At 44.2% G+C, this 27,105-nt stretch overlaps 2 long non-coding RNA genes across 11 annotated transcripts; one reads left to right on the forward strand and one right to left on the reverse strand.

Moving 5' to 3' along the window:
• The first annotated feature begins 13,921 nt into the window (after nt 1-13,921).
• On the forward strand, nt 13,922-14,708 carry LOC125547960. The gene is made up of 3 exons (XR_007300856.1): nt 13,922-14,027; nt 14,260-14,329; nt 14,528-14,708. It is a non-coding gene; the product is annotated as an uncharacterized LOC125547960 (long non-coding RNA).
• Nucleotides 14,709-16,575: 1,867 nt separating this feature from the next.
• On the reverse strand, nt 16,576-26,541 carry LOC125542863. Of its 10 annotated transcripts, none has more exons than XR_007298157.1 (14): nt 25,519-26,538; nt 25,158-25,277; nt 24,613-24,756; nt 24,304-24,453; nt 24,157-24,207; nt 23,951-24,059; nt 23,726-23,850; nt 23,604-23,648; nt 22,500-22,580; nt 22,366-22,423; nt 20,778-21,438; nt 20,411-20,594; nt 19,761-19,837; nt 17,667-18,357 (listed from the first exon to the last, which is right to left on the reverse strand). It is a non-coding gene; the product is annotated as an uncharacterized LOC125542863 (long non-coding RNA). The 10 variants fall into 10 exon arrangements; XR_007298155.1 differs by having other exon boundaries at nt 20,743-21,438; XR_007298154.1 differs by lacking the exon at nt 17,667-18,357 and adding an exon at nt 16,576-16,757 and having other exon boundaries at nt 20,411-21,438.
• Between the last annotated feature and the right edge of the window lie 564 nt (nt 26,542-27,105).

Here is a 27,105-nt window from a genome sequence, read left to right on the forward strand (position 1 = left end):
AACTTCAACCTGAAAAGCTTGAACCTAAATCGGAAAAATACGTCTTCATAGGATACCCTAAAGAAACTATTGGGTATATCTTCTACCTCAGATCCGAAGGCAAGATCTTTGTTGCCAAGAATGGGTCCTTTCTAGAGGAAGAGTTTCTCTCGAAAGAAGTAAGTGGGAGGAAAGTAGAGCTTGATGAAGTATTACCTCTTGAACCGGAAAATGGCGCAACTCAAGAAAATGTTCCTGAGGTGCCTGCACCGACTAGAGAGGAAGTTAATGATGATGATCAAGATACTTCTGATCAAGCTCCTACTGAAATTCGAAGGTCCACAAGGACATGTTCCGCACCAGAGTGGTACGGTAACCCTGTCTTGGAAATCATGTTTTTAGACAACGGTGAACCTTCGAACTGAAGAAGCGATGGCGGGCCCGGATTCCGACAAATGGCTAGAAGCCATGAAATCCGAGATAGGATCCATGTATGAAAACGAGGTATGGACTTTGACTGACTTGCCTGTTGAATGGCGAGCCATAGAAAATAAATGGATCTTTAAAAAGAAGACAGACGCGGATGGTAATGTGACCATCTATAAAGCTCGGCTTGTCGCTAAGGGTTATCGACAAGTTCAAGGGGTTGACTACGATGAGACTTTCTCACCGGTAGCGAAGCTGAAGTCCGTCCGAATCATGTTAGCAATTGCCGCATTTTATGATTATGATATTTGGCAAATGGACGTCAAAACGGCATTCCTTAATGGTTTCCTTAAGGAAGAATTGTATATGATGCAGCCGGAAGGTTTTGTCGATCCTAAGAATGCTGACAAGGTGTGCAAGCTCCAACGCTCGATTTATGGGCTGGTGCAAGCATCTCGGAGTTGGAACATTCGTTTTGATGAGATGATCAAAGCGTTTGGGTTTACACAGACTTATGGAGAAGCCTGTGTTTACAAGAAAGTGAGTGGGAGCTCTATAGCATTTCTCATATTATATGTAGATGACATACTTTTGATGGGAAATGATATAGAACTCTTGGACAGCATCAAGGCCTACTTGAATAAGAGTTTTTCAATGAAGGACCTTGGAGAAGCTGCTTATATATTAGGCATCAAGATCTATAGGGATAGATCGAGACGCCTCATAGGTCTTTCACAAAGCACATACCTTGATAGGATTTTGAAGAAGTTCAAAATGGATCAGTCCAAGAAAGGGTTCTTGCCTGTTTTGCAAGGTGTGAGATTGAGCTCAGCTCAATGTCCGACCACAGCAGAAGATATAGAAGAGATGAGCATCATCCCCTATGCCTCAGCCATAGGTTCTATTATGTATGCCATGCTGTGTACCAGACCTGATGTAAACCTTGCCGTAAGTTTGGTAGGAAGGTACCAAAGTAATCCCGGCAAGGAACACTGGGCAGCGGTCAAGAATATCCTGAAGTACCTGAAAAGGACTAAGGAAATGTTTCTCGTTTATGGAGGTGACGAAGAGCTCGTCGTAAAGGGTTACGTCGACGCTAGCTTCGACACAGATCTGGATGACTCTAAGTCACAGACCGGATACGTGTATATTTTGAATGGTGGGGCAGTTAGCTGGTGCAGTTGCAAGCAGAGCGTCGTGGCGGGATCTACATGTGAAGCGGAGTACATGGCAGCCTCAGAGGCAGCACATGAAGCAATATGGGTGAAGGAGTTCATCACCGACCTAGGAGTCATACCCAATGCGTCGGGGCCAATCAAGCTCTTCTGTGACAACACTGGAGCTATTGCTCTTGCCAAGGAGCCCAGGTTTCACAAGAAGACAAGGCACATCAAGCGTCGCTTCAACTCCATTCGTGAAAATTTTCAAGATGGAGACATAGAGATTTGTAAAGTACATACGGACCTGAATGTAGCAGATCCGTTGACTAAACCTCTCCCTAGGGCAAAACATGATCAACACCAGAATTCCATGGGTGTTCGATTCATCACAATGTAACTAGATTATTGACTCTAGTGCAAGTGGGAGACTGTTGGAAATATGCCCTAGAGGCAATAATAAAAGCATTATTATTATATTTCTTTGTTCATGATAATTGTCTTTATTCATGCTATAATTGTATTATCCGGAAATCGTAATACATGTGTGAATAACAGACACCAACATGTCCCTAGTAAGCCTCTAGTTGACTAGCTCGTTGATCAACAGATAGTCATGGTTTCCTGGCTATGGACATTGGATGTCATTGATAACGGGATCACATCATTAGGAGAATGATGTGATGGACAAGACCCAATCCTAAACATAGCATAAAGATCGTGTAGTTCGTTTGCTAGAGTTTTTCCAATGTCAAGTATTCTTTCCTTAGACCATGAGATCGTGTAGTTCGTTTGCTAGAGTTTTTCCAATGTCAAGTATTCTTTCCTTAGACCATGAGATCGTGTAACTCCCGGATACCGTAGAAGTGCTTTGGGTGTACCAAACGTCACAACGTAACTGGGTGACCTATAAAGGTGCACTACAGGTATCTCCAAAAGTGTCTGTTGGGTTGACACAGATCGAGACTGGGATTTGTCACTCTGTATGACGGAGGTATCTCTGGCCCACTCGTAAATGCATCATCATAATGAGCTCAAAGTGGACCAAATGTCTGGTCACGGGATCATGCATTACGGTACGAGTAAAGTGACTTGCCGGTAACGAGATTGAACGAGGTATTGGATACCGACGATCGAATCTCGGGCAAGTAACATACCGATTGACAAAGGGAATTGCATACGGGGTTGCTTGAATCCTCGACATCGTGGTTCATCCGATGAGATCATCATGAGGAGCATGTGGGAGCCAACATGGGTATCCAGATCCCCGCTGTTGGTTATTGACCGGAGAGCGTCTCGGTCATGTCTGCATGTCTCCCGAACCCGTAGGGTCTACACACTTAAGGTTCGGTTACGCTAGGGTTGTAGGGATATGTATATGCAGTAACCCGAATGTTGTTCGGAGTCCCGGATGAGATCCCGGACGTCACGAGGAGTTCCGGAATGGTCTGGAGGTAAAGAATTATATATAGGAAGTGCTATTTCGGCCATCGGGACAAGTTTCGGGGTCATCGGTATTGTACCGGGACCACCGGAAGGGTCCCGGGGGTCCACCGGGTGGGGCCACCTGTCCCGGGGGGCCACATGGGCTGTAGGGGGTTGCGCCTTGGCCTACATGGGCCAAGGGCACCAGCCCCAAGAGGCCCATGCGCCTAGGGTTTCAAGGGAGGAAGAGTCCTAGGAGGGGAAGGCACCTCCTAGGTGCCTTGGGGAGGAGGGATTCCTCCCCCTTGGCCGCACCCCCCTAGGAGATTGGATCTCCTAGGGCCGGCGCCCCCCCTTGGCCCTCCTATATATAGTGGGGGTAGGAGGGCTTTTCATACACGCCTTTGGTTGCCTCCTTCTCCCTCTCCAACACCTCCTCCTCCTCCATAGCGCTTGGCGAAGCCCTGACGGAGTACTGCAGCTCCATCATCACCACGCCGTCGTGCTGCTGCTGGTGCCATCTCCCTCAACCTCTCCTTCCCCTTGCTGGATCAAGAAGAAGGAGACGTGGCTGTTCCGTACGTGTGTTGAACGCGGAGGTGCCGTCCGTTCGGTGCTAGGATCTTCGGTGATTCGAATCACGTCGAGTACGACTCCCTCATCCACGTTCTTTGAACGCTTCCGCTCGCGATCTACAAGGTACGTAGATGCATCTAATCACTCGTTGCTAGATGAACTCCTAGATGGATCTTGGTGAAACCGTAGAAATTTTTTGTTTTCTGCAACGTTCCCCAACAAACGTCACAACGTAACTGGGTGATTATAAAGGAGCTCTACAGGTGTCTCCAAATGGTACATGTTGGGTTGGCGTATTTCGAGATTAGGTTTTGTCACTCCGATTGTCGGAGAGGTATCTCTGGGCCCTCTCGGTAATGCACATCACTTAAGCCTTGCAAGCATTGCAACTAATGAGTTAGTTGCGGGATGATGTATTACGGAACGAGTAAAGAGACTTGTCGGTAACGAGATTGAACTAGGTATTGGATACCGACGATCGAATCTCGGGCAAGTAACATACCGATGACAAAGGGAACAACGTATGTTGTTATGCGGTCTGATCGATAAAAGATCTTCGTAGAATATGTAGGAGCCAATATGAGCATCCAGGTTCCGCTATTGGTTATTGACCGGAGACATGTCTCGGTCATGTCTACATTGTTCTCGAACCCGTAGGGTCCGCACGCTTAAGGTTACGATGACAATTATATTATGAGTTTATGCATTTTGATGTACCGAAGGTTGTTCGGAGTCCCGGATGTGATCACGGACATGACAAGGAGTCTCGAAATGGTCGAGACATAAAGATTGATATATTGGAAGCCTATGTTTGGATATCGGAAGTGTTCCGGGTGAAATCGGGATTTTACCGGAGTACCGGGAGGTTACCGGAACCCCCCGGGAGGTATATGGGCCTTAGTGGGCCTTAGTGGAAGAGAGGAGAGGTGGCTAGAGATGGGCCGCGCGCCCCCCCTTGGTCCGAATTGGACAAGGAGAGGGGGCCGGCCCCCCTTCCTCCTCTCTCTCCTCTTTTCCCCCCTCCACGAATCCTATTCCAACTAGGAAAGGGGGGAGTCCTACTCCCGGAAGGAGTAGGACTCCTCCTGGCGCGCCACCTCTTGGCCGGCCAGCCCCCCCCCCCTTTTGAACCTTTATATACGGAGGCACGGGGCACCCCTAGAGACACAAGTTGATCCACGTGATCATATTCTTAGCAGTGTGCGGTGCCCCCTTCCACCATAGTCCTCGATAATATTGTAGCGGTGCTTAGGTGAAGCCCTGCGACAATAGTACATCAAGATCGTCACCACGCCGTCGTGCTGACGGAACTCTTCCCCGACACTTTGCTGGATCGGAGTCCGGGGATCGTCATCGAGCTGAACGTGTGCTAGAACTCGGAGCTGTCGTAGTTTCGGTGCTTGATCGGTCGGGCCGCGAAGACGTACGACTACATCAACCAAGTTAACGCTTCCGTTGTCGATCTACAAGGGTACGTAGATCACACTCTCCCCCTCTCGTTGCTATGCATCACCATGATCTTGCGTGTGCGTAGGAAATTTTTTGAAATTACCACGTTCCCCAACAGTGGCATCCGAGCCTAGGTTTTATATGTTGATGTTATATGCACGAGTAGAACACAAGTGAGTTGTGGGCGATATAAGTCATACTGCTTACCAGCATGTCACACTTTGGTTCGGCGGTATTGTTGGACGAAGCGGCCCGGACTGACATTACGCGTACGCTTACGCGAGACCGGTTCTCCCGACGTGCTTTGCACATAGGTGGCTTGCGGGTGACAGTTTCTCCAACTTTAGTTGAACCGAGTGTGGCTATGCCCGGTCATTGCGAAGGTTAAAACAGCACCAACTTGACAAACTATCATTGTGGTTTTGATGCATAGGTAAGATTGGTTCTTGCTTAAGCCCGTAGCAGCCACGTAAAACTTGCAACAACAAAGTAGAGGACGTCTAACTTGTTTTTGCAGGGCATGTTGTGATGTGATATGGTCAAGACATGATGCTAAATTTTATTGTATGAGATGATCATGTTTTGTAACCGAGTTATCGGCAACTGGCAGGAGCCATATGGTTGTCGCTTTATTGTATGCAATGCAATCGCGTTGTAATGCTTTACTTTATCACTAAGCGGTAGCGATAGTCGTGGAAGCATAAGATTGGCGAGACGACAACAATGCTACGATGGAGATCAAGGTGTCGCGCCGGTGATGATGGCGATCATGACGGTGCTTCAGAGATGGAGATCACAAGCACAAGATGATGATGGCCATATCATATCACTTATATTGATTGCATGTGATGTTTATCTTTTATGCATCTTATCTTGCTTTGATTGACGGTAGCATTATAAGATGATCTCTCACTAAATTATCAAGAAGTGTTCTCCCTGAGTATGCACCGTTGCGAAAGTTCTTCGTGCTGAGACACCACGTGATGATCGGGTGTGATAGGCTCTACGTTCAAATACAACGGGTGCAAAACAGTTGCACACGCGGAATACTCAGGTTATACTTGACGAGCCAAGCATATACAGATATGGCCTCGGAACACGGAGACCGAAAGGTCGAGCGTGAATCATATAGTACATATGATCAACATAGTGATGTTCACCAATGAAACTACTCCATCTCACGTGATGATCGGACATGGTTTAGTTGATTTGGATCACGTAATCACTTAGAGGATTAGAGGGATGTCTATCTAAGTGGGAGTTCTTAAGTAATATGATTAATTGAACTTAAATTTATCATGAAATTAGTCCTGGTAGTATTTTGCAAATTATGTTGTAGATCAATAGCTCGCGTTGTTGCTTCCCTGTGTTTATTTTGATATGTTCCTAGAGAAAATTGTGTTGAAAGATGTTAGTAGCAATGATGCGGATTGGATCCGTGATCTGAGGTTTATCCTCATTGCTGCACAGAAGAATTATGTCCTTGATGCACCGCTAGGTGACGGACCTATTGCAGGAGCAGATGCAGACGTTATGAACGTTTGGCTAGCTCAATATGATGACTACTTGATAGTTTAGTGCACCATGCTTAATGGCTTAGAATCGGGACTTCAAAGACGTTTTGAACGTCATGGACCATATGAGATGTTCCAGGAGTTGAAGTTAATATTTCAAGCAAATACCCGAGTTGAGAGATATGAAGTCTCCAACAAGTTCTATAGCTAAAAGATGGAGGAGAATCGCTCAACTAGTGAGCATGTGCCCAGATTGTCTGAGTACTACAATCGCTTGAATCAAGTGGGAGTTAATCTTCCAGATAAGATAGTGATTGACAGAATTCTCTAGTCACCATCACCAAGTTAGTAGAACTTCGTGATGAACTATGATATGCAAGGGATAACGCAAAAGATTCCCAAGCTCTTCGTAATGCGGAAATTGACGAAGGTAGAAATCGAGAAAAACATCAAGTGTTGATGGTAGACAAGACCACTAGTTTCAAGAAAAGGGTAGAGGGAAGAAGGGGAACTTCAAGAAGAACAGCAAGCAAGTTGCTGCTCAAGTGAAGAAGCCCAAGTCTGGTCCTAAGCCTGAGACTAAGTGTTTCTACTGTAAAGGGACTGGTCACTGGAAGCGGAACTACCCCAAGTGATTGGCGGATAAGAAGGATGGCAAAGTGAACATAAGTATATTTGATATACATGTTATTGATGTATACTTTACTAGTGTTTATAGCAACCCCTCAGTAATAGATACTAGTTCAGTTGCTAAGATTAGTAACTCGAAATGGGAGTTGCAGAATAAACAGAGACTAGTTAAGGGTGAAGTGACGATGTGTGTTGGAAGTGGTTCCAAGATTGATATGATCATCATCGCACACTCCCTATACTTTTGGGATTAGTGTTGAACCTAAATAAGTGTTATTTGGTGTTTGCGTTGAGCATGAATATGATTTGATCATGTTTATTGTAATACGATTATTCATTTAAGTAAGAGAATAAATTGTTGTTCTGTTTACATGAATAAAACCTTATATGGTTACACACCCAATGAAAATAGTTCGTTGGATCTCGATCGTAGTAATACACATAATCATAATATTGAAACCAAGAGATGCAAAGTTAATAATGATAGTGCAACTTATTTGTGGCACTGCTGTTTAGGTCATATTGGTGTAAAGCGCATGAAGAAACTCCATGCTGATGGGCTTTTGGAATCACTTGATTATGAATCAGTTGATGCTTGCGAACCATGCCTCATGGGCAAGATGACTAAGACTCCGTTCTTCGGAACAATGGAGCGAGCAACAAATTTGTTGGAAATCATACATACTAATGTATGTGGTCCGATGAATATTGAGACTCGCGACAGGTATCATTATTTTCTGATCTTCACAGATGATTTGAGCAGATATGAGTATATCTACTTGATGAAACATAAGTCTGAAACATTTGAAAAGTTCAAAGAATTTCAGAGTGAAGTGGAAAATCATCGTAACAAGAAAATAAAGTTTCTATGATCTGATTGTGGAGAAGAGTATTTGAGTTATGAGTTTGGTCTTCAGTTAAAACAATGTGAAATAGTTTCACTACTCACGCCACCTGGAACACCACAGCATAATGGTGTGTCCGAACGTCATAACCGTACTTTATTAGATATGGTGCGACCTATGATGTCTCTTACCGATCTACCACTATCGTTTTGGGGTTATGCATTAAAGACAGCTGCATTCACGTTTAAAAGGGCACCATCTAAATCCGTTGAGACAACACAATCTGAACTATGGTTTGGCAAGAAACCAAAGTTGTCGTTTCTAAAAGTTTGGGGCTGCGATACTTATGTGAAAAAGTTTCAACCTGATAAACTCGAACCCAAATCGGAGAAATGTGTCTTCATAGGATATCCAAAGGAGACTATTGGATACACCTTCTATCACAGATCCGAAGGCAAGACTTTTGTTGCTAAGTTCAGAAACTTTCTGTAGAAGGAGTTTCTCTCGAAAGAAGTGAGTGGGAGGAAAGTAGAAAACTTGATAAGGTAATTGTACCATCTCCTTTATTGGAAAGTAGTTCATCACAGAAATCTGTTCTTGTGACTACTACACCAATTAGTGAGGAAGCTAATGATGATGATCATGTAACTTCAGATCAAGTTACTACCGAATCTCGTAGGTAAACCAGAGTGAGATCCGCACCAGAGTGGTAAGGTAATCCTGTTCTGGAAGTCATGTTACTAGACCATGATGAACTTGTGAACTATGAAGAAGCGATGGTGAGCCCAGATTCCGCAAAATGGCTTGAGGCCATGAAATCTGAGATGGGATCCATGTATGAGCACAAAGTATGGACTTTGGTTGACTTGCCCGATGATCGGCAAGCCATAGAAAATAAATGGATCTTCAAGAGGAAGACGGACGTTGATAGTAGTGTTACTATCTACAAAGCTAGAATTGTCGCAAAAGGTTTTCGACAAAGTTCAAGGTGTTGACTACGATGAGATTTTCTCACTCGTATCGATGCTTAAAAGTCTGTCCAAATCATGTTAGCAAATTGCCGCATTTTATGAAATCTGGCAAATGGATAACAAAACTGCAATCCTTAATGGATTTCTTAAAGAAAGAGTTGTATATAATGCAACCAGAAGGTTTTGTCAATCCTAAAGGTGCTAACAAAATAAGCAAGCTCCAGCGATCCATCTATGGACTGGTGCGAGCATCTCGGAGTTGGAATAAACGCTTTGATAGTATGATCAAAGTATATAGATTTATAGAGACTTGCGGTGAAGCCTGTATTTACAAGAAAGTGAGTGGGAGCACTACAACATTTCTGATAAGTATATGTGAATGACATATTGTTGATCGGAAATAATGTAGAATTATTCTGCAAAGCATAAAGGAGTGTTTGAAAGGAGTTTTTCAAAGAAAGACCTCGGTGAAGCTGCTTACATATTGAGCATCAAGATCTATAGAGATAGATCAAGACGCTTGATAAGTTTTTTTCAATGAGTACATACCTTGACAAGATTTTGAAGTAGTTCAAAATGGAACAGTCATAGAAAGGGTTCTTACCTGCGTTACAAGGTATGAAATTGAGTAAGACTCAAAGCCCGACCACGGCAGAAGATAGAAAGAAAATGAAAGTCATTCCCCATGCCTCAGCCATAGGTTCTATAAAGTATGCCATGCTGTGTACCAGATCTATTGTATACCCTACACTGATTTTGGCAAGGGAGTACAATAGTGATCTAGGAGTAGATCACTGGACAGCGGTCAAAATTATCCTTAGTGGAATAAGGATATGTTTCTCGATTATGGAGGTGACAAAAGGTTCGTCGTAAAGAGTTACATCGATGCAAGTTTTGACACTGATCTAGATAAACTTTAAGTCTCAATCTGGATACATATTGAAAGTGGGAGCAATTAGCTAGAGTAGCTCCGTGCAGAGCATTGTTGACATAGATATTTGCAAAATACATACGGATCTGAATATGGCAGACCCGTTGACTAAAATTCTCTCACAAGCAAAACATGATCACACCTTAGTACTCTTTGGGTGTTAATCACATAGCGATGTGAACTAGATTACTGAATCTAGTAAACCCTTTGGGTGTTGGTCACATGGCGATGTGAACTATGGGTGTTAATCACATGATGATGTGAACTATCGATGTTAATCACATGGTGATGTGATCTAGATTATTGACTTAGTGCAAGTGGGAGACTGAAGGAAATATGCCCTAGAGGCAATAATAAAGTTATTATTTATTTCCTTATATCATGATAAATGTTTATTATTCATGCTAGAATTGTATTAACCGGAAACATAATACATGTGTGAATACATAGACAAACAGAGTGTCACTAGTATGCCTCTACTTGACTAGCTCGTTAATCAAAGATGGTTATGTTTCCTAACCATGGACAAAGAGTTCATTTGATTAACGGGATCACATCATAGTTGAATGATCTGATTGACATGACCCATTCCATTAGCTTAGCACCCGATCGTTTAGTATGTTGCTTTTGCTTTCTTCATGACTTATACATGTTCCTATGACTATGAGATTATGCAACTCCCGTTTGCCGGAGGAACACTTTGTGTGCTACCAAACGTCACAACGTAACTGGGTGATTATAAAGGAGCTCTACAGGTGTCTCCAAAGGTACATGTTGGGTTGGCGTATTTCGAGATTAGGATTTGTCACTCCGATTGTCGGAGAGGTATCTCTGGGCCCTCTCGGTAATGCACATCACTTAAGCCTTGCAAGCATTGCAACTAATGAGTTAGTTGCGGGATGATGTATTACGGAACGAGTAAAGAGACTTGCCGGTAACGAAATTGAACTAGGTATTGGATACCGACGATCGAATCTTGGGCAAGTAACATACCGATGACAAAGGGAACAACGTATGTTGTTATGCGGTCTGACCGATAAAAGATCTTCGTAGAATATGTAGGAGCCAATATGAGCATCCAGGTTCCGCTATTGGTTATTGACCGGAGACATGTCTCGGTCATGTCTACATTGTTCTCGAACCCGTAGGGTCCGCACGCTTAAGGTTACGATGACAGTTATATTATGATTTTATGTATTTTGATGTACCGAAGGTTGTTCCGAGTCCCGGATGTGATCACGGACATGACGAGGAGTCTCGAAATGGTCGAGACATAAAGATTGATATATTGGAAGCCTATTTTTGGATATCGGAAGTGTTCCGGGTGAAATCGGGATTTTACCGGAGTACCGGGAGGTTACCGGAACCCCCGGGAGGTATATGGGCCTTAGTGGGCCTTAGTGGAAGAGAGGAGAGGTGGCTAGAGATGGGCCGCGCGCCCCTCCCCCCCTTGGTCCGAATAGGACAAGGAGAGGGGGCCGGCCCCCCTTCCTCCTCTCTCTCCTCTTTCCCCCTCCGCGAATCCTATTCCAACTAGGAAAGGGGGGAGTCCTACTCCCGGAAGGAGTAGGACTCCTCCTGGCGCGCCACCTCTTGGCCGGCCAGCCCCCCCTTTGAGCCTTTATATACGGAGGCACGGGGCACCCCTAGAGACACAAGTTGATCCACGTGATCATATTCTTAGCCGTGTGCGGTGCCCACTTCCACCATAGTCCTCGATAATATTGTAGCGGTGCTTAGGCGAAGCCCTGCGACAATAGTACATCAAGATCATCACCACGCCGTCGTGTTGACGGAACTCTTCCCCGACACTTTGCTGGATCGGAGTCCGGGGATCGTCATCGAGCTGAACGTGTGCTAGAACTCGGAGGTGCCGTAGTTTCGGTGCTTGATCGGTCGGGCCGCGAAGACGTACGACTACATGAACCAAGTTAACGCTTCCGTTGTCGATCTACAACGGTACGTAGATCACACTCTCCCCCTCTCGTTGCTATGCATCACCATGATCTTGCGTGTGCGTAGGAAATTTTTTGAAATTACCATGTTCCCCAACAACTAAGCCATATTCCTTGCGGAAAACATGTGGTAGTAGAGGAAGGGAAAACGGATGGAAACTGGACTGATTCATGTTGACACTAGAGTCAAATAGTCTGGCATAAGACTGGCATGCTACAACACTGCCATCTTACCCATTCTCATGCCATCACATGGCCATGCAAACTCACGTCCAACAACTTATGGATTTTCGAAACTCACTTGCCTCAACTTTGCATGTAATATGACATTCATTGATATGCTCATAAACATGCCATGAAACTACTTAATGCAAACATGCCAAAGACACTCGTCATATCAAAAGTTCAAACATGCTTGCCTGGTTCAGAATAGTCGGAGCCTAGCTCGGTGAAGTTCACGGTTCCGTCACCTCCTTCGGTATCTCCGAGCTCAGCGTGTCCTTCCGCGTCGGTTGGCGGTGGTGGTGGTCGCCGGCGAGCTCTACGTCGACGGCGGCCCTTGCTCCGGCGGACGGTGGCTCGGGTGGAGCGGGATCTCGTCGGGGAGAGCCGAAGCGATTCAAGCTGGTGGCCGAGGCGGATCGGGGCGGCCGGAGTTGGGGGAGGAGACCTCCTCGAGGTCCTCCTGGTGGCTTGGCGGGGTCCTGGAGAGGTGCAGTGATGGTGTGTGCTCGTGAGCGAGCTCGGGGCCCTTTTTATAGGCGATCCGAGGCGGTGGCCGTGAACGGAGTTCTCTGGCGAAGGTTACGGCGGCGCAGAGCTTGGTCGGGGAGGTTTAGGGAGTTGGACGCCAACGTGGAGTTCCACCGGTTCCGTTTTGGTGCTAAACGAACTTGGATTAGGAGCCCTGGTTGGATTCGACGGAACGGGGCGGCGCGGGCCCGTCGGCGGCAGAGGGCGCGTCCCTGTGCTTGCCGGGGCCACGGCGACGGTGCTGCGGTGTGCGCTGGCATGCATGAGGCCACGCGGAGGGCTAGGGGGCGTTGGGCGGCGCCGAACGGCGTTGCGAGCTGGAGCTGTCTTATGTTGGCCGCCACGGGTGGCTTTGCCACCGCAGAAGCTGCCAACTCGGCGATGCTCGCCGCCACCGACACCTGTGCCCGTCCAAGGGGCGTGCGGTGCTCTGGCCAGGGAGGAGAGGCCGAGCGCAACGCGCCAGGGCGCACAGTGATCGATGACAAGTCCTGACGAAAAACGACACTGTAAAACTCTGAAACTCTGAATTTTACTGAAAGTGTGCAGTAACAGTGCCGGCCAGTGTTCGACGAAATGATTTTGGCATGAGAGAATTTTCCTTGAGCTGATTTTTGGTGGGGTGGCCTCTCATTGCACCTGGAGGCTGCCTGAATTTTGGTAGAATTTTTGGAGAAGAGAAGATATGAATTTCACCAAATTTGACAAATCTGGTCCAAACTTGCAGAGGCTGAAACTTGAAAATTTTGAAAAGAAGAAGAGTGGATCTTGATGGTTCTAGGTTGTGGGTGCTAAGGACTATCCAGAGGAGTTGGTTTGAGATCAAAACTCAAAGGAAATTAGGTACTTGCTTTGCAAATCACCTAGGCTTAAAATAATTGACAGAATTGTTTTGGGGAATAGAATAAATGAAATAAAATCCAAAAATGGGTTGGACTTGTTGGAACAGAAAGTTTGGATTGCCCCAAAGTGGGGGGGGGAAGGGGTTTTGGAAAGATTTACCACAAGAGACATGGTAAAACCATGGGTGGTTTCAAAAATGAAACAAGCCCCAATACTCGTAGGATTTCTTTTTAAAAGAAAATAATTAAATTCCAAAAATATATTTGAGAAGGAAACAACCAGAAGAAAGGTTTTAAAAATAACCAAACACCAAGGCTGAAGAAGATACCAAAATAAAATCCTTGCCAAGGGGGAAAAAGTTTTGAGAGAGAGGTTTTTGGAAGAATTTAAATGACCTTCTTCAAATCCAACATAGTTTTTGCTGAAAACCAAATGAAAAATTTTGGAGTGTCACACAGACTATTCATTCCTTGCCAAACTGCATATGCTAGCTACTGTTTGAAGATGACGTTGTAAAAAATGCATAAGCTGGGGATGGCATGGTGATGCTGCTGGTCGAGAAGTACCATCCTAGTGCGTACTTCCTCCAGCCCATAATTTCAATTTTCTCTTGTTGAATGGCAAATTTATGCTTGGCTAGGTTCAGATTCTGGCGTTTAGTGCATCCGCACTGAACTGATTGCTGGATTTGGTAGGGGGTGATATCATTTCGTTCATGGGTGAACCTGAACACTGATGTAGCTTCCCAGATTCCTCTACGCTCCAGTCATTCAAATATTTTGTGATGCCTTAGTTCTATCTTCAGGAATAAATTTAACATCAACACGGTGATTTGAGAATGCAAACAAGCACAATAAGATCTTCCATGTCAATTGGTATATTTATCTCTCTCCTTTTAGATTCCCTGCTAAATGAAATTTCCAATGATGCTTGATTATGGTACATGCTAAAGAATTAGTGGTGGCATTTGGTTATTTTGTACAGTACTTCTGAACACTAAAAGAATTAGCTTATTCAATTTCTTCCATTGTTGTGCCCGCCACTGATGTTCTCTATGGTTCCCTTGGTTGCAGTTCCCTCCTTACCTGCCAATGCTTCCTCCTACCTTGCCAGCCACGTGTGTCCTCACCTTTGTTCATCAATTCGTGTGCAGGTATGGATCGGTGATGTTTTTGACGCCCATAGAGCTATTACCTCGTGCATGTGTATTTTGTGTGCCAGTTTACCAGTTAGTGATAATGTCCGTATGAATGTTTCATCGTTTAGCAAGTGATCAGCAACAGGCATCTCTTACTTTTGGATTGAAGTGCAGATCTTGCTAAAGAGTTGACCATGGAGTCATTTAGTATTCTTATGCCCCAATGCTTCATTAAGTATTCTTATTATGCAATATAAAATTATTTCTTACCGTCTTCTAATGTTTCATCTGTTTTTCTCAATTATTCAGAGAACACCACATGTTACATGAATTCTAGACTACTTTCCTAGAGGTAGTTGTTAGAATCATCTTCTTGAATTTGCCTGCTTAGCATCTAATATTTCACACTCGCCAATTGTAATATCTCATGCTTGCCAATTTTTAGAATCAGGTTCTTGAGTTTGCTTTCTTAACCGTGTCCCTGTGCAATTGCTCACCAACCTCACCAATTGTGAGTTTGTCCCACATAGTGGAGTTTCTGTGAGTTTTTTTAGTCTATAAATTCTTGGAAGTTCTCTTGTTGCTGCTATAATGTGCGTGTCTTCGGCTTCCTTCTTCATTTAAGGTGAATCCTTGCTTCCAGGTTGGCCTATGAAATGATGTAGTTTCTGCTGGAAAATAAGTTGTTATGCAATTATAGTTAGGTTGCCAATTTTCCTTCATAACTGCATTTAATGGGTGGCTGTTATGCTCACTTTGCTCAAAGAAAGGTTGTCTAGCCATGCTACTTTGTGATTTAAGAAATAGGCTGACACCAAATCAGTAATCCCGGACTTCTGCTTTGTTGGCCGAAATTTACTAATTTTGTTTTTCTTGTTATCTTTAGCCATTCCAAAACATTTATCTGGTTCTGTAGAATTACAGACCATAGAATTATAGCTGGCCATATTTTTGAATGCGTGAACCTCACATAGATATCATGCTAATGTAGTTTGACGGAAGTTGTAAAACCAATGGATAGGCATCGTCTTCTGCTAAGGTTCCTTTCACCCTTCTTTAGAACCCAACAAGCATTCATCAAAAAATTAAAGATCTTGGTTGGTGATTCGTTTCAATGGCCGGTATAGTAAGGCTACATCAATTATCAAATTATTTTTCATTTCTTTTTGCCTGCCCTTGTTTCACAACCTAATACTGATTGATCAGGTACATTGCGATGAGTGCTTACTTATGTTTTGTCTCCTGTTATTTTTTGATTCCAGTCTTCATACTTTTAGACACCTTTGATAATATAGGAAGAAGAAAGTATTCGCTCCAGACGAAGATGTCTAGCTTGCTTGTGTGCTATAACATTAATCAGTGCATCGGGCCCAACGTTTTCTATCATTGGAACCTTGATGATTTATCTCATTTGAACATAATCTAACCCCTCTGATTTTTGTCAGTACATGATTGTACACCTCCTATACCCACTTAATTGTGTGTTCATTTTGTTAATCAAAAAGCATCTGATTTTATGGCTGGGTACGTTGAAAATATATAAAATCTTTCTTCTTTTGGATAATTTGTTTCCCTTTGACCAATCTTTGTTACTTGCCTACACATCTGTGCATAGCGTAATGCTCCAGCATGACCGCTTCGTGTGCTGCCTCGATTCGCGCGGCCACTACGCTCGCGCCGAGGCGGAGGCAGCTGCCCCTCTCGACACCCTCCGCTGCGCGCTCTCGCCGGCGAGGGGCGGAGACAGGGGGCGAGCAGGGGGCTAACCCCCCCCCCCCCCAACGATCAGCCCCCCTCAAAGATTTGGTGCAGTTATTAGTGCTAACTAGTAGAGTGCCCGTGCGTTGCCACGGGCTTTTGAATATATTGCTGAAATTATATAAACATAATACATGTTAAATTTCACGTGAAGAGAATAGATAGCACAGGCAAAATCAGCTAATAATTAAAGTCAACTTCACTTGCAACGTAAATTGATAACAAAAAAGGCAATCTAATGACTTATACATATAGAGAGATTATCTAACTAAAACCAACTACAAATTAAGATCCATTTGATGAGCTTAAGAAATTCTCGCACAATATTAAGAATATTGACTTTAGCTCCATTGGCATGAAATTTGAACAAGTACAACTAAAAAATCCTTCCTCAACTCATACCCAACCTGCACAAGCAATATATGTAATTAGCACGAAGAATTCACGTCGAAGGTCTTAAAATGTGTAATGGAGAATACTCATTGGGCAAAGTGGATGAACTAATTCTTCACCGTTCCACCAAAGCATAAAATAATATAAATAGTCACACACATCCCTACAATTTTCGAAATTAATATTATTTTGAATGTTACGATAATGCAATATATAAATTTATTGTTCGTCTATGCTCATTGGAATACCAAGCAGAAATTAGCATGTCCACATTTTGGTAGTTGACAGATTAGTCTGCTGGGGTGAACGTTTGACATGGGCCAGGTGATAGTTGTTGGTGTGCTAGGTTCCTCAAAAATAAATTACCATGTCCACATTTTGGTAGTTCTATTATTCATGAATGCAATCTTTGATTAACCCTTTTTTAGAAATCACGTAAGAGGGATTTCCACCACATACCCAAACACTTGTTTTTCATTTTCAATGCTCAAACGTGAAAACCAGGATATCGTCAAGTGGAGCACGTGTCCGGTTCTACCGTCAGAGTAAGTGTCCAGTATAATCCTTGGGCAGGAATTTACTAAAGCTAGTGCTTAACCTAACATTAATAGCTTGATAGAGATTTGCCTCAAAAACTCCATGGCCAATGAACTGCATAGTCCAACAGAACAACTTTGCTACCAATCCCACCTAGGAGAAAAAACAATAATTTATGATCAATCAATTTATGTTATGTGATCTTTTTTGTTTGTTATTCCCTCCATCTCTAAAAATAATCCTTTTTTGATATTTCAATACGGACTATATACGGATGGATATAGACAAATTTTAGAGTGTAGATTCACTCATTTTGCTCCATATACACTCTATATTGAAATCTCTAAGAAGGCATATATTTAGGAACAGAAGGAGTACAAAGCATCTTCAACATCACAAACTGAAGGCTTATATTTAGGAACGGAGGGAGTACAATTGACAATCAACAGCACAAACTATGCTCCATCCTACATCCTAAGAGCAAATGAATGGAAAAAGCAAATGAATGAAATTTTTCAGGGAGTTAGAGCAACTGCAACACACCGACCCATTTCGTCTGTTCGTGTCCGTGCAGACGAAAAAGTTGACCCAATGCAGTCATCGCCGCCGCAACGCCATCGCCTCCGCTCCCCCGCGCACGCAGGAAAAACAGATGCATGAGCAGCATCTGCAGTCACCGCTGTCGCGCAAGCAGGAACAACAGCAGCCAGTCACCGCGGCAGCAGTTGCAGTCGCCGCCGCCGTGCTCGCCCACCGCGACGGCCGTCGCCGTCGCGCAGTTCTACCGCCGCACTCTGGCTCCATGGATCCCAAACTGGACCTCGCGAGCGCCGTGACAGGCAGCGCCCACCCGTGACAAGGAGTCCCTCGCGAGCTCCACGACGGACAGTGCCAGGCCACAACATCCCGGGCGTGTGCTCCTGGTCGACGCAGGTGGCAGCTGCGCCTGCCTGGTGCTCGCGAGTCCGGCCCGGCCCCGCTTCGCCGTGCCGAGCCGCCTCCCGCGCCCGGTCGCCCACCTCCGCGCCCCCGCGCACGCAAGAACAACAGATGCGTGAGCAGCATCTACAGTCACCGCTGCCGCGCAAGCGGGAACAACAATGTTGAAGTATAAAAACAGATGCACAACATCACATAAGCATGTCCGTGGTCATAGCATAACACACAGTAGCATCGCGCAACACCATATCCAAACCATTCGCGGATCCAGAAGTTAAAAAATCTCACCCACAAAAATGAAATATTAGTGGCACACAGTGGGAGAACAAACCTTCTGGCGCTTGAATGTACACATATTGCAGAAACACACATGTGGAGAAAGAAGAAAAAAACTTGTATAATCAAAAACTGGTAAAAGCTAATTATATATCCCCATGAGCAAAACGAACTGATAAACGACTAAAAACCAGTTATGTTTCCTAACTTGTGGCAAACATTCATTACATATGGCAAAAAAATTTAATGACCACCTGTTACAGTTTTTAGGTTTCTTGTGAAACCTTCTGACAGTGGTTTAATAAAAAAATATAGTTCCAAATAGAAACTTTGAAAAAGAGTAATGCATATTGATCATCCCAAAGGGTACAGTGCAGAGAAGCAAGAAAAAACACATGGATAAAGTGAACTGCTCTGGTTTCCGAAAATCCTCAAAAATGTACAAACAAACCTACAAAATTTGACTTCCATGAAGGCTACAAGACTACATGGAGAAAATCCATTGTCCTACAAGAGCACTGTAACTATTTTTGCCCCCACTCTAACCTATCATGAATTTATTTTCAAGCAACATTTCGTCACAAACCAATCTAACAATTCTTACCATATCAATAAATTCCTGGTGAAACTAAATAGGAGAGTACTTAACAGTTCATTTCATGTCCATCCGCAAACATTCCTAGCTAGCATGCACGTGAGGAAGGTATTAAATCTTTCATACAATCACCACAATCTACATTGGCTAGAAACAATAAAAACGATTGGTGCCGGTAGAAATAATGAGTTGGCCAAGCTGCGTGCCCGTTGCTGTGATACTGACTTCTCAAAATAAGGAATCCTCCAACAGTGATAAAAAGTAGAGTAATCTCCTCAACTAAAGAAGGCAAGGGATGAGACTGACGTTTTTCTGTAACTGGCTTTTAGTTATATGTATGATAAAAAGAAAGGAACAAAGAACACAATAAAAGTGGCTACAAATATATAAGTATAAAAACGTGCAACTACAGAAGTACCAATTATCTAACAAAAGTACGATGATACTTTCCCAAGATGATTGTCGATTGATAAAGTGATCTAATCCTCTAATTACCAACTTGACAACTAACCTAATGTCTACAGACACAAAGCAAATACTCTTGGAAAAAAAATCAACACACAGAAAAATACAAATGTTCCTGGACCATTCAAAGTGTACATGAAAGCCATACATATGAGTGGACTCCCACGTCCATATGCAAATTTTCAAGCCTAAGATGTGGCTGTACCTGCTTTGGTCAGTTTGACAGCCCCAGCTTCATTAGTCTTTGGATCAGTCTAGGAAAGGCATCTGGGTGATTGGTTCCTATAAATAAATTGGACAATATAAATTTAAACAATTTGGCTTACCCATAAATCTAACAAATCTAAGCTGGAGCTGCAAGCTACGCTGAGACAACCAAAAGTTTAAAGATGAACTGATGAAGAAAAAGTAACCACTTGAAAAGGAAAATAAATAGGAACAAAAACGATGTCGCTCTACTATCGTCTCTCCCAACTCCATTCCCCTAGCTTGCCCTCTCACCTCCCCGCATATCAACCAAAATATCTGATCGAGACCAGGCAAAAGCAATGGTGGGAGAGTGATGTGACAGCAATGAGCTGGGCCAATGCTCCCAAGAGAAGAGTGTGTCAGTGATGGGCGTCATCTAGTCGATGCCAGTGGCGATACCTAGGGTGTTCTATGTAACAAGTTCACTGCACATTTTTTTGTCTAAAGCAACACATATATGTGGAAATCATGTAAGAATAATTAAACTATTATAAATATATGTATTTTACAACTTTGAGTTAGTGTCATAAACATATTTGTGCTTGAATGGAACTGTCGCAAACCTATCGAAATTGAAGAAAGAGTAACAAGATGTGTTAGCATTACCTTGGTGCTGGACCACCATATCCGAGCACATCCTTTGACTGCCCAGCAAAGGTCCTCCCTTTCGCTCAAACAGGAGGCACACACCCAGCTAGCAGGCTGTTTCGCATACACGCTGATAATTTTGCCTTGGTTGTAGGCAAGTAGGCTGGTATATTCAGCTATCATCAGGAACTCCTCTTCACAACTGTATTTTGGCGGAAAAAAAATCTACTGAGACCAGATGCATAATCATGGAGGTAGCTCAGTTTTCAAGGCATAAGATGAGTAAGCTATCCCAAAAAATGAACAACCATCATGCATATCCATATGGGAAGGGAGTATTAATTACTAACCTTGAAGAACTTTCTTTTTGGAGAAAATTACTAACCTTGAAGAACTTTTTTTGAACCTGATGCTGCGGAATGGTCATTATGCGTGCCCAAATAAAAGGAACTGCTTATAACTTGGCAGATTATGCATACCTAAAAGAATAATTGAGTAGTGGATGTTCAAGCATCAAAAACTTTTCAACTGGATGTTCCTTACCACACATCAAGTCAATCTTAACATTTTTCTAACCCCATGTCTTCTTCATTCAGCAGCAACTTAAAAGATTGTACTTAATTATAGAATAAATAAAATGCATATCAGACTTGAGTATATATTATATAAAAGATGTGAGTCCAGAAAGAAGTCCAATTTTAGTCCATGATGTGTAAATAGTCCAATTTTAGTCCATGATGTGTAAATAGTCCAGAATGTAGTCTGCTTGGCTAGCGAGCTAGTGTCACCGCACCATTTGTCAACCTCACCCTTTGAGCGCCATCGCTCTCTCGTGATGTGGCTTCCTGGATGCCTTGCCTGCCGTCGACCTAGTGCTTCTTGACAGCCAACACGTCAAGCCCTTCATGATTGCGTTGCCACATGGTAACAGAGGCAACTGCAAGTAACAACGACAGTCCAAGTAGAACAAATAAGATGATTATGAACTGGTCCTTCTCTTGCTTACCTATCTGGTGGTCCATGCTGCCCACATATTTGAGGATTTACTGTGAGGAAATTGAACCTTAAATTAGATGACAACAAGCTATATAAATAAATATTTTGCAAGAACAGAATAAATGTATACTAACTTCAAAATGTAGTTATCTGATTATCTAGGTGTGGTTAGTTGGGAGTCAATTGTCGTTTTATCTGATTATCTCTCAGACGAAATCAGTAAGACCAAAAATTGTCGTGCACCCATCAGTCTGACAAAATCAGTAAGACCAAAAATGTAAGTACTCATCATCTGCAACCCGTGAGGAATCAGTGGTTTGCCACCGAATGATGGGTAAACAAAAATGCAGCTGAAGCATCTTCAGAGAAGCACCTGCCCTTGAAAATATAGAGCCAACGTTGAACATCTTTTAACCATTTCAAAAAAATGATGACAGGTCCACTACGCCCCCTTGCTAGCTCAACTAAACACCTAACAATGCCCTCAAAATCAACACTGACACTCGTGGCTGAATAAAAAAATCAACAACACTTCCCCCAACTAAACATTGGCCTGGACATGAAACTGCATGGATTAATTAATAACGATCTTATAGTATGCCTATGTGTGTACCCGCGCGTGGTCGTCACGACAAGGCAGACTTTGTCATCCATGGTAACAAGGCTTAAGTTGTGCACGCCAGAGGAACTACGCGAAGAGGCACTAAAGGGGTGCTCTCCCTCACAAGTATTCCATGGTCGACCACCATAGCGAGCCGAACACCACAGATGCAGGGACCCCTTGACTGACACGTCAACCATGCTTGTTTCGGTAAGAAATTTGCATGCACTTTTGGCGAGTCAAGATATTGGCGCCAACAATTACATAAACCAAACAATGATATAAGTATAGAAGTCATTCGATTATTTAACTACAACACATCCATCTAGCTAACTAAAACAATAACCAAAATATATGAAAAAGGGATAATACTAACCATAAGTTTGTATATCTTCAGTCTTGGCTCATAACCAAACAACTTGAAAAGGTAGAAACTGCTGATAGTAAAAAGAAGGTAAGTGAAACAATTATGAGATTTTCAAAGAGAAGCTCACTTTAGTTGTATGCAACCTTCGGCAACCATGTCTTCATGTGAGCATCTCCTCAAGCTAGCAATAGTTCACCGTGACCCTTCTTTGCTTCTCACCCAGCCTATAGGTTCAGCAATCAATTTATTCAATGAGAGAAACAAACTTAAGTACAAATCTGATGAAATTCGAACACAATTAGAAATAACCTAATGCAATCAAATCAACCAATAATCTGATTAAGATTTTTTTTCAAAAGGGGATAACCCAACTGATTAGAACATTACTTGCTAGATTTTCTGTCCTTGTGTATCAGATGAATACTCCATGCACATCAACATGTCAGGGGTGATGTGGCCACAGATGGGTTCCTCTCGTGTACCGATCGAATGGAACCACTTCATCCACGGAGGCGGCGTCCCTAGGGATCGGCAGAGGCGGCCGCGTGGCCTCGGCTTCCGCGATGGCGGAGGCGGAGGCAGGGAACCCTAGACAGGAATCGAGGGTGGAGTGGCGGCACAGTTTTTTCTTCTGTAATATTTTGTAAAAGAGAATAAAATGCAGGTGGTGGTGGGAGGTGGGACAGAAAAAAACCGGACGAAAGTGGTGGGACAAAAAAAACCGTGCCGTGGACGCAATCCTACCAACTGCTCCATTAGGAGTAGAGACAAAAGCAAGGCTGCACACACCTAGGTTCGGCGCTCTTAATTAAATTTAACAAGCAGCAAAGAATTGAATGTCAAAATTCATCAAAGTTACTTAATCTGTTGTGAGCGATGACTTGTTGCACATACCAGAGGTCTAATATTCTTTCATTCTCTTCTCTTCTCTTACGGAGTAATATGCAAAATTAGCTAGATCCATGCCCAGTCTACACTAAAAGAGCATAAGAACTTATTTCTGGGATTATAGGCTAAACAGAAGTATGGCAAGCTACGCAGATAACAAGGCAACTCGAAACTATTTTTTCAAGCAAATGTAAACAGTATCAGACACACATAAATCATACCACAATATCATACTTCAGACGTAAACCGAACAAACAAAATTCATATCAGAGTATTTAGACATAAGTTGTTTACATCAGCCAACATTATATCCAACGGAACTTGAGGATATTATGTTCTTAAATACAGAGAAGGTTTACCTCACTGAATGGATCTTTTATATCATCACGCTCGACGCTGCTTTCCTGTAGAGTGCATACATGCAAGTTAATTACTATGCATAAGAAGTCCATCAGGTGTATTAGGACCACCGTATACTTACATAGTTAGGAAAAATAACCATGTCAACATCATCGGGGACGTCAGCTAACAGGCGTTTGATGGAATACTGCCGGGATATAACAACTCATAGGTGTCTAGATGCATTATCCAATCCATGCCAGATTCCTACCATGAAGAAAAATGCTTTTTGTTTATGATAAATACAATACACTAAACGAACACTATTAATAATTGCTGGTGATAAGCCGAAAACAAACATACATACCCGGGCCATCACAATGGCCATCTCCATGTTGAGTGCTTGCTTCAAAAACAGTTTGTGGTTGCAAGGCTTGTAGAAGAATCCTGCGAGCCAGGTTTCGTTCCAGATTCGGCTGCAGGTGAAACATATACATCATCAGAATGGGCATCGAAATGAATTTGTGTAAAGCCCGACGAGGCACGCGGGCGGCGAAGATTGTTTCGGACCACCTGGCCTGCTGCTCCTCAAGCTCCTTGGTCCTGTACACCACCTTCACACCCCTAAAGAAGAAGAAGAGAAACAGAGTCAGAGATTGAGAACAAGCAGAGTGAAATTGGTACTACTGGATTCTTGGAAATCTCAAGCGAGGAACGCACGGGGATGGACTCGAGGACCCCGGCGACGCTGGGCTTGGCGGCCTTGCCCTCGACGAAGAGCAAAAAGTGTGCGACGCCGATGACCTTGTGGTAGAAGAGCCACGGCAGGATCTGGTCCAGGCCTGCGGAGGTGCTCGTTTGCACGCACACCTGGCAAGCAAGCAAAAGATCAGCAGGTCGGACACATCGGCCATAGTGAGTAGCTTCATGGTGGTCCGTGCTGAGTTGCTTCAAGTGTAATCTTCAAAAGCAATCAGTATTAAAATCAGTTGATTCGGAAATAGAAAAGGCATCAAGGAAGCAACGTACCTCAAACTCTGGAACAAGACCTTGGTCTGCAGCAACCTTTTGCATCAACAGGAACCATGGGCCAATTCGAGGGTTTGGCACCGCTGCCCATCCAGGCCTCCCACCTTGAGGGGGGGGTCTCATCCTCCCTCAGATGTGGCACACCTTCAGAAGTAGATTCACAAGAATGAGCAAACCATCAATTATAAAACAATGATTGTGGTAAGAAGGAACCACTAATTAGTAATCAACATGCCTGTATGCATGTGGGTTGAAAAGCATGGACATTGCTCACAAACCATGAAACCAAACAATCGCAGGCTCACAGTATACAGGGAAATCAGGAAAAACATAGAATATAATTAACTGCATGTATGCTAGAAGAACAAGTGCAGTAACTTTCGAATGTATTAACAATTTGTATATGGTATCATATTTACGTATTTAATAGGATTTTACACATAACATATCGAGGTTTGATTGCACCTGTGTATTAAACAAGATACAGACAGATGAATGCAGAACCAACTGATTGGATGGACAGTGAGTGCAGGGCGGTTGGAGACCTCGGAAACAGCCTCTCGAGTGGCTTCCTGCCACCGATGGTCAAGATCATCCTCTGCAACAATGCTGCGTTCATGCTTCAATAACCTAACATTCCCATTTGTAAAGCTCTCCATCCCCTCCTAGAAACAAATATCAGCAACGGTTAGTTGGGAACTATGCCACAAACACATTTGTCAGATACCTTACGAATAAATAAAATAAGGATAAAAATTGCAAGTAACTTTTAACTGAGATCAGAGCCAGTGGAACATAATGGACCATTGTTTTATTACATTACATGATCCTAGATCCCTGTACACCAGTGAGGTATGCAATTTACTACGGTATACTCATGGATAAAAAAATCTAGGGACAACGCACCTACTAAACAGTGTGCTTGTTACTCCCAGATTGCGCTCACTTCCACTATGTTGGCAGCAACAGCGGCCATGCCTCCGGTCACAAGTGTACTTCCAGATACTGAAATAGTCTCCATACACAGCTTTGGCAACGAATTTCTATTTTCTGTATCAAAACCTAGAAGTATAGGTTGAATCTATTCTTCAAGACAAATCTAACCAAATTATTTATTTTAGACTAACCAAAATAATGATACAGAATACAGTCAGAATAATTTTACTGCACGCATTCTATGATGACATCTATCCCCACATGGAGGTTTTTCAGTAGACAAACAAAGAGCGAAATTCTGGCCTTCACGAAGCAAATCGTGAGGCAGGGATTTTTCTCATCGAACAAGCTTCCTGCTTCACAGGTCGGACACATCGGCCGGCGACCGGCGAGGAAGAGGGCGGAGGTGAGATTGGAAAGGTAGTACTCTGGGATGGTGGGTGTCTGACGCGTCGAAGTGGAAGGACCAGCCGCGGAGGTAGGGGAAGGCGGGGGCGGCGAGTACCTCGACGCAGGAGGCGGCGGAGGATTGGAGGGACTGCAGCCTCGACGGGGCCGGCACGGCCAGGCGAGGGGAGCCGGCGTCGTCCACGCCGCCGCCACGCCACTGGAGGCGAACGCGAGGAGGGCGAGCGCGAGCAGTTGGGCGGTGAGGAGGAGCAGCAGGTGGCGCCACGCGGCGGCGCCGCCGCCGACGCGGTGGAGGACGGCGACCGGAGATCGGGCCGAGGGCGACGGGCCGACGCCAGAGAAGAGCACAACCCTAGGTGGTGGTGGCGGCCGCGACGGGAGGTGGCGGGGGCGGCAGCGACTGGCGGCGGCGTTTGAGGGAGGGAGATGGGGGAGGGGATCGGCGGCGGCTTGATGTGCGAGGGCGACGGCGAAGGATCTGGTGGGGCGTCGCCGGGAGTGAGGGAGGAGATGGGGGCGGGCGGCGCCGGATCGGGGAGGAGATGGGGGCGGGCGGCGCCGGGAGCCAGGGGGAGGTTGGGGGTTGGAGGCATCGATCGTAGGGTTTTTTTGGCACGGTTTTTTTTCGCGGGTGGGTTGCGAGGTAAAAAAACCATGAAAGGTGGGAGTTGTAACCTACGAAATTTCGTGGATTTTTTTTAGGACGAAAAAAAATCAGCGGAGGTGGGACGAAAATTGACCGACGGAGACTGCCAACTGCTCCATTAGGAATAGAGATATGCAGCAGTATCCAAGTGCGAATGACACGTAGATTGTAATTAGTCGGTAGTTTTAAGGCCCAAGCTCAATTGTTGTTGCGCTCTGTATGTCCAAAGCCCAAAGGAAGCCCATGCACACGTTGTTTAGCCATTCAGAGATGAGTTGCTTGGCCTGTTCGATGAAACCTAGCAGATGTCTGCGGGTAGGTTAGATCGGTTCGACGCCGCCGGTCATTGTATTCGACGCCGCCTCGCCGCTGCTTGCCGCGATTCCAGTGGCCCAGATGCTACATAAGGTCACCACCGCGGTGGACGCCGCTGTCGCTGCCTCTATTAATCATACCTCGATGTCTATAATCCACATGTTCTATTCGAGTCTGGTGATCCC

This window comes from Triticum urartu, chromosome 3, assembly GCF_003073215.2.
Source record: "Triticum urartu cultivar G1812 chromosome 3, Tu2.1, whole genome shotgun sequence".
Taxonomy (NCBI): domain Eukaryota; kingdom Viridiplantae; phylum Streptophyta; class Magnoliopsida; order Poales; family Poaceae; genus Triticum; species Triticum urartu.